Source organism: Cupressus sempervirens, chromosome 4 (genome assembly GCF_028749045.1).
Source record: "Cupressus sempervirens isolate cs-2001-9-10 chromosome 4, ASM2874904v1, whole genome shotgun sequence".
Classification (NCBI taxonomy): Eukaryota; Viridiplantae; Streptophyta; class Pinopsida; order Cupressales; family Cupressaceae; genus Cupressus; species Cupressus sempervirens.
In genome coordinates, this window is record NC_143121.1 from 610,459,507 (window position 1) to 610,469,572 (window position 10,066).

Below are 10,066 nucleotides of genomic sequence, written 5' to 3' on the forward strand. Positions count from 1 at the left end.
TCTATCAATAGAACATATCGTCAAATATTGGACAAATATGGGTAAACTACATCTTAATAAAGTTGAATTGATATAAACAACTCTTAATTTTAAATGAGGACTTACAAATAATCCATGGAAAACACACAGCGAAACAGATACCCGTCAATGGAAAGATAACAGAAACTATGACATATTTACGCCTAAGATGTGATTTTATTTCATGAACCCCCAAGCATGAGCAGTGCAGCCTGTCAATTATTAACTAGGAATTTAAAGAGAGCCATCTTCTAGTACCATTGGGGACAGAGAGGAAAGGAAGTCCACCACTCTTCGCATGGATGACCTGTGACGTGGCGATGGTCGAGTGCACAGCAGGGAAATCTCAATCACGTTTTGAATGTCATCTTCCCAATTTTAATTATCATTTAGCAGCTTTGGATCTATTAAATCCTTGCTAGCTTGGCCGCCCTTATTTGTTTTCATGATAGCAGCCCATTCAGCCAAACCTCTGCTTCCTCCACCTTCCTCATCCACGACGGTTGCTTTGCCAGTGAGAAGCTCCAGCAGCAACACTCAAAAGCTGAACACATCTTGCTGCGGGGATAACCGAACACCACGCCCGGATTCTACAAAAAAAGAACTCATAAATATCTATTAAGCTTAAAAAAACCCACGTATTCATAAAAGAAGAAAACCCTCAAAAACCATAATGATAAACCCTTTTAGAAAAAATGTGTGAACCTGGAGCCATGTAGCAAGGACTGTGAGCATAAACAGAAGAGCTACTGCTCAACTTTGCCAGACCGAAGTCAGCCACATTCGCTGTGTAGTCATCGTCCAGCAAAATGTTGGCCGATGTCAAGTCACTGTGAACAATTGGAGGTGAGCAGTCGTGATGCAAATACTTGAGAGCTTTTGTGTAAGAGCCATGTCCTAATAAAAATGGCATGCCGTAATGAAAATGCTACATCAAAATTACAGAAAGAGTGGAAAAGAATCAACCATAACAATATGGAAAAGTCAAACTATTTATCCATGAGCTGTTTAATATAACAAATAGTTAACAGTAAATTCATCATAACATTAAGGTGCTGATCTACAATTTCACATCTTCAGAATATTCGAAGAATGTTCAAAATTACATCATGTTGGTGATAATTAATCACATTAACACATGTCATGTTATGTCAGAGGACTAATTACCATAGTTGCTGATCCAACATAGATCAATTGCAGTGCAATAATTTACATCAATTTCCAGATTTTACATTGTTCTCAAGGATGAAAGATACAACAAAAACTAAGTTATCATTTCTTGTTGTGTCCTTCATTGTAACCTATCTCCAAAGCCATAGGATGTCATCCATCTACTATCTGAGATGAGAGTGTGGCCTAAGCGCTTTCACCTGGCCAACCATAGAGTGATTACTCCCCGGGATTCTTCTTGACATGAATAATGCCCTAACCTTGGCATGAGAAGCCTAGCTTCCTAAAACAAGATGGATCGGATGGATTTGGTGTAGCCATGAAACATACTACATGCAACCATGTGCAGTAAAACCAAATAAGCATAGTCACAGACACATGTGTTATTTGGGCCACATAATTAAATGCAAATATCAAATGGCTTCGCCAAGCACTTATAGAGCCAGATTTAATGGTAGAAGAAATAAGAACAACATGTATCCATTCTACAGAACTGGCAAATAGAAGAAACTAAATATGAAGTATCCATTCTATCTTTCCCATTTTTGGTACATTACACCCAGCCATATAGGAGAATACACATGTCTATGCTACTCTACAACAAGATGTTCAAACTAAATCTGATATTATTTGAAGAGAACACTTATGATCATTCTTTTCATAAGGTATAGTCAAACACATCAATGCTGATTGAATATTTTTGGAACTAATTAAAACACATATCTGATTGTTCTTTCCATATGGTATAGTAAAACACTTATCTGTTGATTGAATACTTTTGATGCTACTTAAACACATTTATGTTTGTTCTATTCCTATAATAAAATCATACACTTAAATGTTGATATGAATATGTTTGTGACTGATTTAAACACATTTATATTTGTTCTATTCCTATGGTTTAGCCAATCATAGTAATGCTAAATTTTATACTAAAAGGCTTCAGACAACCAACACCATTTCTTTTAAACACTCAATTGTAGAAATAAATACATGAAAAGAACCTTAAAATACACTAAAATATTTGATAGCAATACATTTTGGAAGTTGGAAATTATTCAGAACAACAACAATTTGCCAAGGTATTTACCTCACTGCTGGTTACTATATATTTCAAACCATAACAATACTTCTACAATCACATGCCACATTTCATTTATTTTATAATATCCCAATAGAATCTAGGCTTTTCTGCATTAAAGAAGAGTTTTGCTATGGAAGATAACATTTGTCTTGGATAGATTCAAGAGAACACCTATTCATACAGCATAAATATTTAAATAATAACACCAACTAGCCAGAAGCAGCTCAACTTAGTTTTTAGCATTTGGGTAATAACCCTAATTAGCATAATGGAATGATCTAGTTTTAATTTATTTTTTGCAGTTGGAACAAGAAATAATTAGAGGTCTTCTCATTTGTTGTAAGTGATAAAAAATATATATGGAGAATAGTTTCATAGACTTCAAATTAAGTTATCACCAAGCAATTTCTAGTCGTGAGCCCTTCTTGAGTTGCTCATAGTTTACAAAGCCTACAGTCAAAGTCTTTTTTTTTTTTTTTTTTGTGTCTTTAATAGTCTAACCAAGCTAGCAAGATGTCTTACTAGTCTTGGAGAGACCTCTAAATTGACAAAATTATGTTCCATTCTCTAGTGTCGTATTCTACACTAACTAGCAATGATGCAATTTAAGGAACAAAGAAAACCAAAACACAATAAAACTTAGCAAAGAGATGTTATGTAAGAGCCCAGTCTAGTGAACTCAATTTGGCTTCCTTCCATTACACTTTGGGTTCTATTAATTTTGGTTATAAGGTTGAAGTTGTCAGAAATATGACTCAACAATCTCAAATAGAATAGGCATGGTTAAGGAAAATAAATCTATTTTATCCAGATTCAATGGAATGGAGCCATACCAACAGTTCTTTTGCTCCATTTAAAAGAACATTGTTCATCATTAGAGCCGAATCATTATAACATAAACCCCATATTTCCTATTGCAAGCAAGGAGAAAGTAATGATTGAGGGGTTTTTTCCAATCTCAATCCCCTATTATGATAGGCTAGAAATACGGTATGCTTGAAAGAAAAAGAGTTCAAACATACAGATTCGTCCAAGATACCAAAGGAAAACACACCATCAATTTTTTACATTTTAAAAATCACCAAAAATGTGCTAGCAATGTAGTACTATTGCAAGATAACAACAAAAAATTTGAATTCAAAAGCTTCCTTTTACATAATAGAATTATTTCCAAACTCGAAAGAATCTAACAAAAAAAATAGCTACAAGATGAGTTGAGAATCTGGCTTCAGGCTTGATCTCCAATCCACGGCTATCTTCAGTCTACTACCAATTTGCAAACCCCAATGCCCTTTTCAACAATACCCGAATGATGGCTTTCCCCTTTTCAATTTTTTTTTGAATTTAAAACAATAAACATTTAAAACAATTTTGTTTTATGAGCACATATATGTGTGTTAAAAATTTACTTCCAAGCTTCCTATTCAAAATCAAAATAGAACTTTTTTTTATATATCATAATAAAACATCAAAACTCGTCTATTAGTGATTTAACATATATTAGCAATATATATATATATATATACATCTTTAAGTATATTATTTATAAATCAAATGAAACATCTAAATTTCATTTCAAAATTTCAAGTTTAACTTTAGTAAATGTAACAAAAAATAAAAGACAAACAATATGGAATTCTATGTGATGTGTGTGTGGTAGGATAGTCATCTGATGCATCCCCTTCTAGAGGCTAGCCCTCTCTACCTCAACCACACTATGACTAACCTTGCATCCACTTAGACACTCACAACCAACAATGAGTTAGTACCCATCATAATCAATATATCACATCTTAATTACATCATCATTAGGAGGTAAACATATTAGCATAATCACATAGATATTAAATCATGACATTTAAGAACACATGTTATGGCAACATCATCATAACATAACAAATCATGTATTCCATCATAAAATAATGCTTTAATTTTTTTATGTAATCTAAGATGTTAACTTTCATTTATCGTAAACCAAGATTAAACCATCTTTGACCATGTTAGCATTTGGCTATTTGCCACATAAGCAAGAAAAATAAAATGATTCAAGGGAAAGATGTGACATTGTGCTACTACCAATGCAATTTTCAATTGAATCTTCCATTGATAAACACTAAAATATAAAATGGAACATTGTTGAGTCAGAAAACAGAATAGGAAGAAGAATAGAAGAGAGAAAAAAAACTAATTTTATTGATAAATTTCTATGACTACTATTGAAATGGCTATGATTAGGCTCTTTTTATATATGCCTTTACATTTTTCTAGAATCAACTTAAAATCTTTGACTTGTACCACAAAATGATAGAACTGAAACTAATCTTAACAACCTTGCCTAATGTGGATGGCAGATCTACTCTAAGTGTGACAAATAATCTAACTATATGAAATTTTATAAGAAATATGAGTGAGATGTGGAGTTAAGTGCAGTCAAACTACACACATAGAATGAGTTCCAACATTCCCCCTTAATTTGTACTACTAAAGACATTGTATGTCGAAGAAATTACAATTAGAAATTGAAATAGAATGGGAACTAGCATTGAGCCTTGTTAGGTACCCATTTACAACATAAAATTTTTTAGCTCCCCTTTTAACTATTAATTTGTTCCCTATGTCATTATGATGTGGATTTTTGATCGGTTGACCCATAACCATTTGGGATCTCCCCAACCTTTTGGGATTTCCCCAACTAATATGATGGCATGCGCATTAGGTTTTTCACCTATGCAAGTGGTTTTGGCTTACCACAAACCCTTCAATAAACTTTTAGGTTTTTTACCTAAACAAATGGTTTTGGATTACCACAAGCCCTTCAATAAAATTTTAAGTTTTTCGCCTAAACAAATGGTTTTGGATTACCACAAACCCTTCAAGGACTTAGCAAAAAATATCATTTCATTGTTGGCAAAAAAACTATCTTTAAGCTTTTCTCTTTTGTGAAGTCTCACTTTTCATGGATGTCTTGGTAGATGATGATTCTCATTTGCAGTGCTTCTTGAGAGTTCACATTTTGATAGGTTTTGATTATTCCTCATTCTCAAATATTTGTATTTAAACAAATCTCTAATCATACTTGTGATATTTTTCCATCTTGATCCATAACTTCATCCAATGTCTCTTTTGAACTATTTCTCCATAGAATTCTTTTTACACTCTCTGTTCCAACATGTCGTTTCACAATGACTTTTTAATCCACAAAGAATGCATGGATGTCCCAAGACTTGTCTTTCTTGTTTCCTTTCCTATTATAATTTGAACATTGCATATATTGTTTACATTGAATAAATTTTATTGAATCCATATAATCATTTCTTTCATCTATCATATATCCTAGTCCTTCATACTTTGGTATCATTATTGGCTCAATAGCCTCTATAATTCCTTGTTCATGTTTTCCCAATTCCTTACCTTTATAACACATTTTCTTCATTATATTCCATCCAACATTCTTATTAATAGAAATAGTATTTGATGCCACATTTTCATATTCTTTATCACAAACAACCTCAACAAAGTCACACTTTTCTAGTGGTGAATCTTTAAATCATCTATACTACATGAAACATCACATAGTAATTTTTTTTTCACACATGAATTTCTTTCAATAATAGATTAATTTAGTTCATCCTTTAACAAATCATTTTCTTCTTTTACTTTCTTCATTTTCTCCACTAATTCATGCTTTAACAAGTAATTCTCTTCTTTTACTTTTTCCATTTTCTCCTCTAATTTTTTGTTTGTTTTCTTAACATTATCCAACAACATTAATTTTTTCTCTAGCTCTCCATTTGCTTCTATATTGACATTAATTTGATTTAAAAAGTTGCATCTTTCTATATTCATTTTATTTCTTAACTGTCTCAATTCTTCTTGCAAAAAATTATTCTCAGAAATTAAGTCTCCATTTTCTTTCTTCACATTTATTAATTCTTCTTCTAAAATGTCTATCTTGAAAATTATATTTGCATTTCCTTTAACACTCTTTTATCTTGCTTCCCTATTGTGATTAATCCACAAATAACACTTTCTTTCAATTAACCTAATATTTTTACCACACTTCACAATCACAATGATAATTTCATATTTCCTCATCTATTCCTTTAAAAATTCAAATGTAAGATTATTGGACACGATCACCATCTCAACAACATCACACCAAACTATATGACCTTTTCTCTACATTGATGAAATAGATAATTTTACCTCCAACAATCTCATTCTTATCTTAATGTAGCAATATACAGCATACCAACAATCAACTTCATTTCTCTTGAGTAATCTTTTACTAGGCATTTTCTATTCTCCTTTAGGCAGCAACTTCAGAAAACAAAACAATATATTTCATTGTCCATCTTGGCTTTCGCCCAGAGGTTTCTTTCATGCTCCTCAATCAGATTATAACTTGGAGTGAAAAAAAAATTACACAAATTTTTTTTTCCATAGCCCAAGGGTCAATTATGCTCTAATACCATGATAAAAACTAAAATATAAAATAGCACACTATTGAGTCACAAAGATAAACAGGAAGAAGAATAGAATAGAGAAACAAAACTAATTTTATTGATAAATTTCTATGACTACTATTGAAATGACTTTGATTAGGCTCTTTTTATAGATGCCTTTACATTTTTTTGGAATCAACTTACAATCTTTGACTTATACCATAGAATGACAGAGCTGAAACTAATCTTAACAACCTTGACATATGTGAATGGCAGTTCTACTCTATGTGTGACAAATAATCTAATTGTATGCAATTTTATAGAAAATGTGAGTGAGATGTGGAGTTAAGTACAGTCAAACTACACACATAGAATGAGTTTGTCCAACATCCACCCAAAGCTCTATGATTTTAGTGGTTCCTTCAAGGAACCCTTTGCCATGTATTCAAAGAGCAGAATGGCCTTGTTGATGCTACCCCCATACACAAACCCTAGAAAATGTACAATGTTATTGTGGCAAACGAATATGAGAGCTTCTATTTCACACATTAGACTACTCTTCCCTTCATCCTCTAATCTCAACACTTTTGCAGCGATTGTGAGCCTATTATCTACTTCCCTCAAAAGAACCTTGTACACTTGGCCAAAGCTACCAGAGTCGATTAGATAATTATCACAAAATTCCTTTGTAATTATCACAAAGCTACCTCCTATGACATCCAACTCCACTATGGAGAATGACCTACCAAGTATGTCCTCCTTTTTGTTGAATTCTTTACTCATGCTCTGGTAATACAAAAAACCCATTACAAATGAAACTAGTACAATTGCCAATCCGGCAATAATGATTCCTACTATGCAGCTTATCCCCAAACTCTTGTGATTGCTAGTATTGTTGCTAATTTTTGGATAGGAATTGAAAGTTGGTGGTCAACACAAGGCGAGCTATTACCATCAAAGGTACTTTCTACACCCTTAGCAAAAGCTTCGGCAGTAGAAATTGGGTACGTGAATTGATTAAATGAAAAATTGAATTTGGAAAGACTTACCAATTTTGACAAAGCCAATGGTAATTAGCCAGATAGTTGATTGTGGGAGATGTATAGTGATGAAATAAGTAGCAATTTTGAAATTTTGCATGGGATTGCACCTAACAAATTTCAGGCAGAAAAGTTCACATAGGTTAGCTTCGAACAGTTGCCAATTTCAGGCAGCAAGGAGCTTGTAAAGGTGTTTTGCGATACTCCTAAAACTCGAAGATTCACAAGCATACCAAGAGAGGTGGGAATTGTTCTAGAAAGATTGTTATAGTACAAATATAGCTCTAATAGGTATGAAAACTCCCCCAAATCTAGCAGAATGAATCCAGATATATTATTCAAATTGAGGTCAAGAATAGTAAGGAAGTTGCAGTTGCCCAAAGTAGAGGGGATGAAACCACTAAGAAAGTTGTTGGAGAGATTGAGGTGGTGAAGGTGAGTTTAGTTCCCCAATTCAGGAGGAATATGTCCATTGAATTTCTTACCATAAGGTTTCAGCACTTTCAACCAGCTAAGCCTCCCAATCATAGGAGGAAGGCTACCAAAAAGGTTTTGGCTGGGCAGAGCAAGTGAAATAACATTCCAGGATGTTAGTTTTGATGTGCACTTGACACCTGTCAACCTATAGAAATTAGATGAAGCAGAGGCATTATAGTCTAGCAAAAAATCTATGGTAGCACTGCCTTGTAGTGACTCCTTTATCTATAAAAGTATGTCTCCTTCTGGAAGTGCATAAGTACTACTAATAAGCAAAGCTACACAATAGAACCACACACACAGAGTACTTGCAAACATAACTCACCTAAAAGGGAAAGTGATGGCTGAAAGATTCATTCTGGATAGGAAAGTGATCACCTCAAAAGATTTTTTTAGAATGTTCTTATGAAAACCATTTGATCAAAGAGTTGGCTATGTGCTTAGTCATCCGCCTGTTAGAAAACTGTGGGTAGCATAGTTAATCAAGTTATTGACCATCATTGCAAAATTGAAGTTTTAAATTAATGAACTAAAAATATGGGCACACACATTTCTAACTTAGTGTATTCATGTTTTTGATTCAACATTTTATTTTTCTATCAAATATGTTCTAGCCACTATTCCAACCTCATCCTTTTTCATGTTGGGGTTCTTCACTCAGCAAGACTTGATTCTCAGTGGGCTCTTTGTTTTCATCCTTCAATTTCACCAATAGATCAAAGACCCCTTGACAACACAACATGTTTTGAAAGACTACGTTTTTAAGTTCATTTCTCATGCAATTTCTTGCAATTTAAAAGCTGGTTGCTTGAGGTCATCACAGTGTAGATAAGATTCAATGCAATATGTATAGGTTTTTTTCTTATACTAAATTAGTTTTGCCAAAATCAATCTCTTGTAAAGAATCAATTGAAATATATTTATATGATTAGTAAGAGGCCTATGTTTTTTGATTAATTATTATTATGATTTATGAAGCTTGAGTACCCTGGAACCTATAGACCTCATAGATAAGAAGCTCACAATTTACTATTGTATTGTGGGTTCCTGCCTAAGAATCAATTACAATATTATGAAAATAATGTTTAAGGATTTAAAATGCAAATCAAGCATCACAATAGCCAATCTCTCCTACGTAGAAATTTATTTCTTTCACCCAACTTGAGCATCAATGGCCTAAATGGAATCATAGGAAAGGAGTCACAAATTCTACATGCTACTATACTCTATGCTTGTACCAAAATGAGGGATTCGGAATAGGGTATATATATCTATTAGAGAATGGTAATAGTGGGGGCTTTTGTCAAAAATTATTGTTGAAAATCCTTCCTTATACATATATGCAAATATGTGGTTGAATTGACTAGGCACATGATGAAGGGAAATGAAAACATCCCAAAAGGCATCTAAGATTAGTATGCACATCTTGCATCTAGTGATTTCTTCAATAGATTATAATAAGAAAATACAAGTACATACTACTATAGAATAAAAGCAGAAGCAAACATAGTTTCCCATAATTAAAACCTTATAGAAAAGTGAATTCAATTTACAAATTTGACAAATTACATAAACACTAGAACATATAGAATTAATATTCTAGAATCATAAAGCTAGAAGAATGAGACATGATAGGAAACATAAATATATGTGGGGAAAACCTTTTCAAGGGAAAAAACCCCACACTCCAAAAAATCAAGCTAATGTATTATTCAACAACAAGTTACAATACATTTTCATCCTTCTCATAGCAACTTACATCTTTCTCCATCCTAGAAAAGATCTGATAGCATAACCCGATGCAATGAATGCCTCACCTCTCTCTCATACAT

At 32.9% G+C, this 10,066-nt stretch overlaps 2 pseudogenes; both read right to left on the reverse strand.

Moving 5' to 3' along the window:
• Positions 1 to 252: 252 nt before the first annotated feature.
• LOC149562711 (putative leucine-rich repeat receptor-like protein kinase At2g33170) lies at positions 253 to 7,862 on the reverse strand (annotated as a pseudogene).
• A 15-nt stretch (positions 7,863 to 7,877) lies between these two features.
• Positions 7,878 to 8,591, reverse strand: LOC149562712 (uncharacterized; annotated as a pseudogene).
• Between the last annotated feature and the right edge of the window lie 1,475 nt (positions 8,592 to 10,066).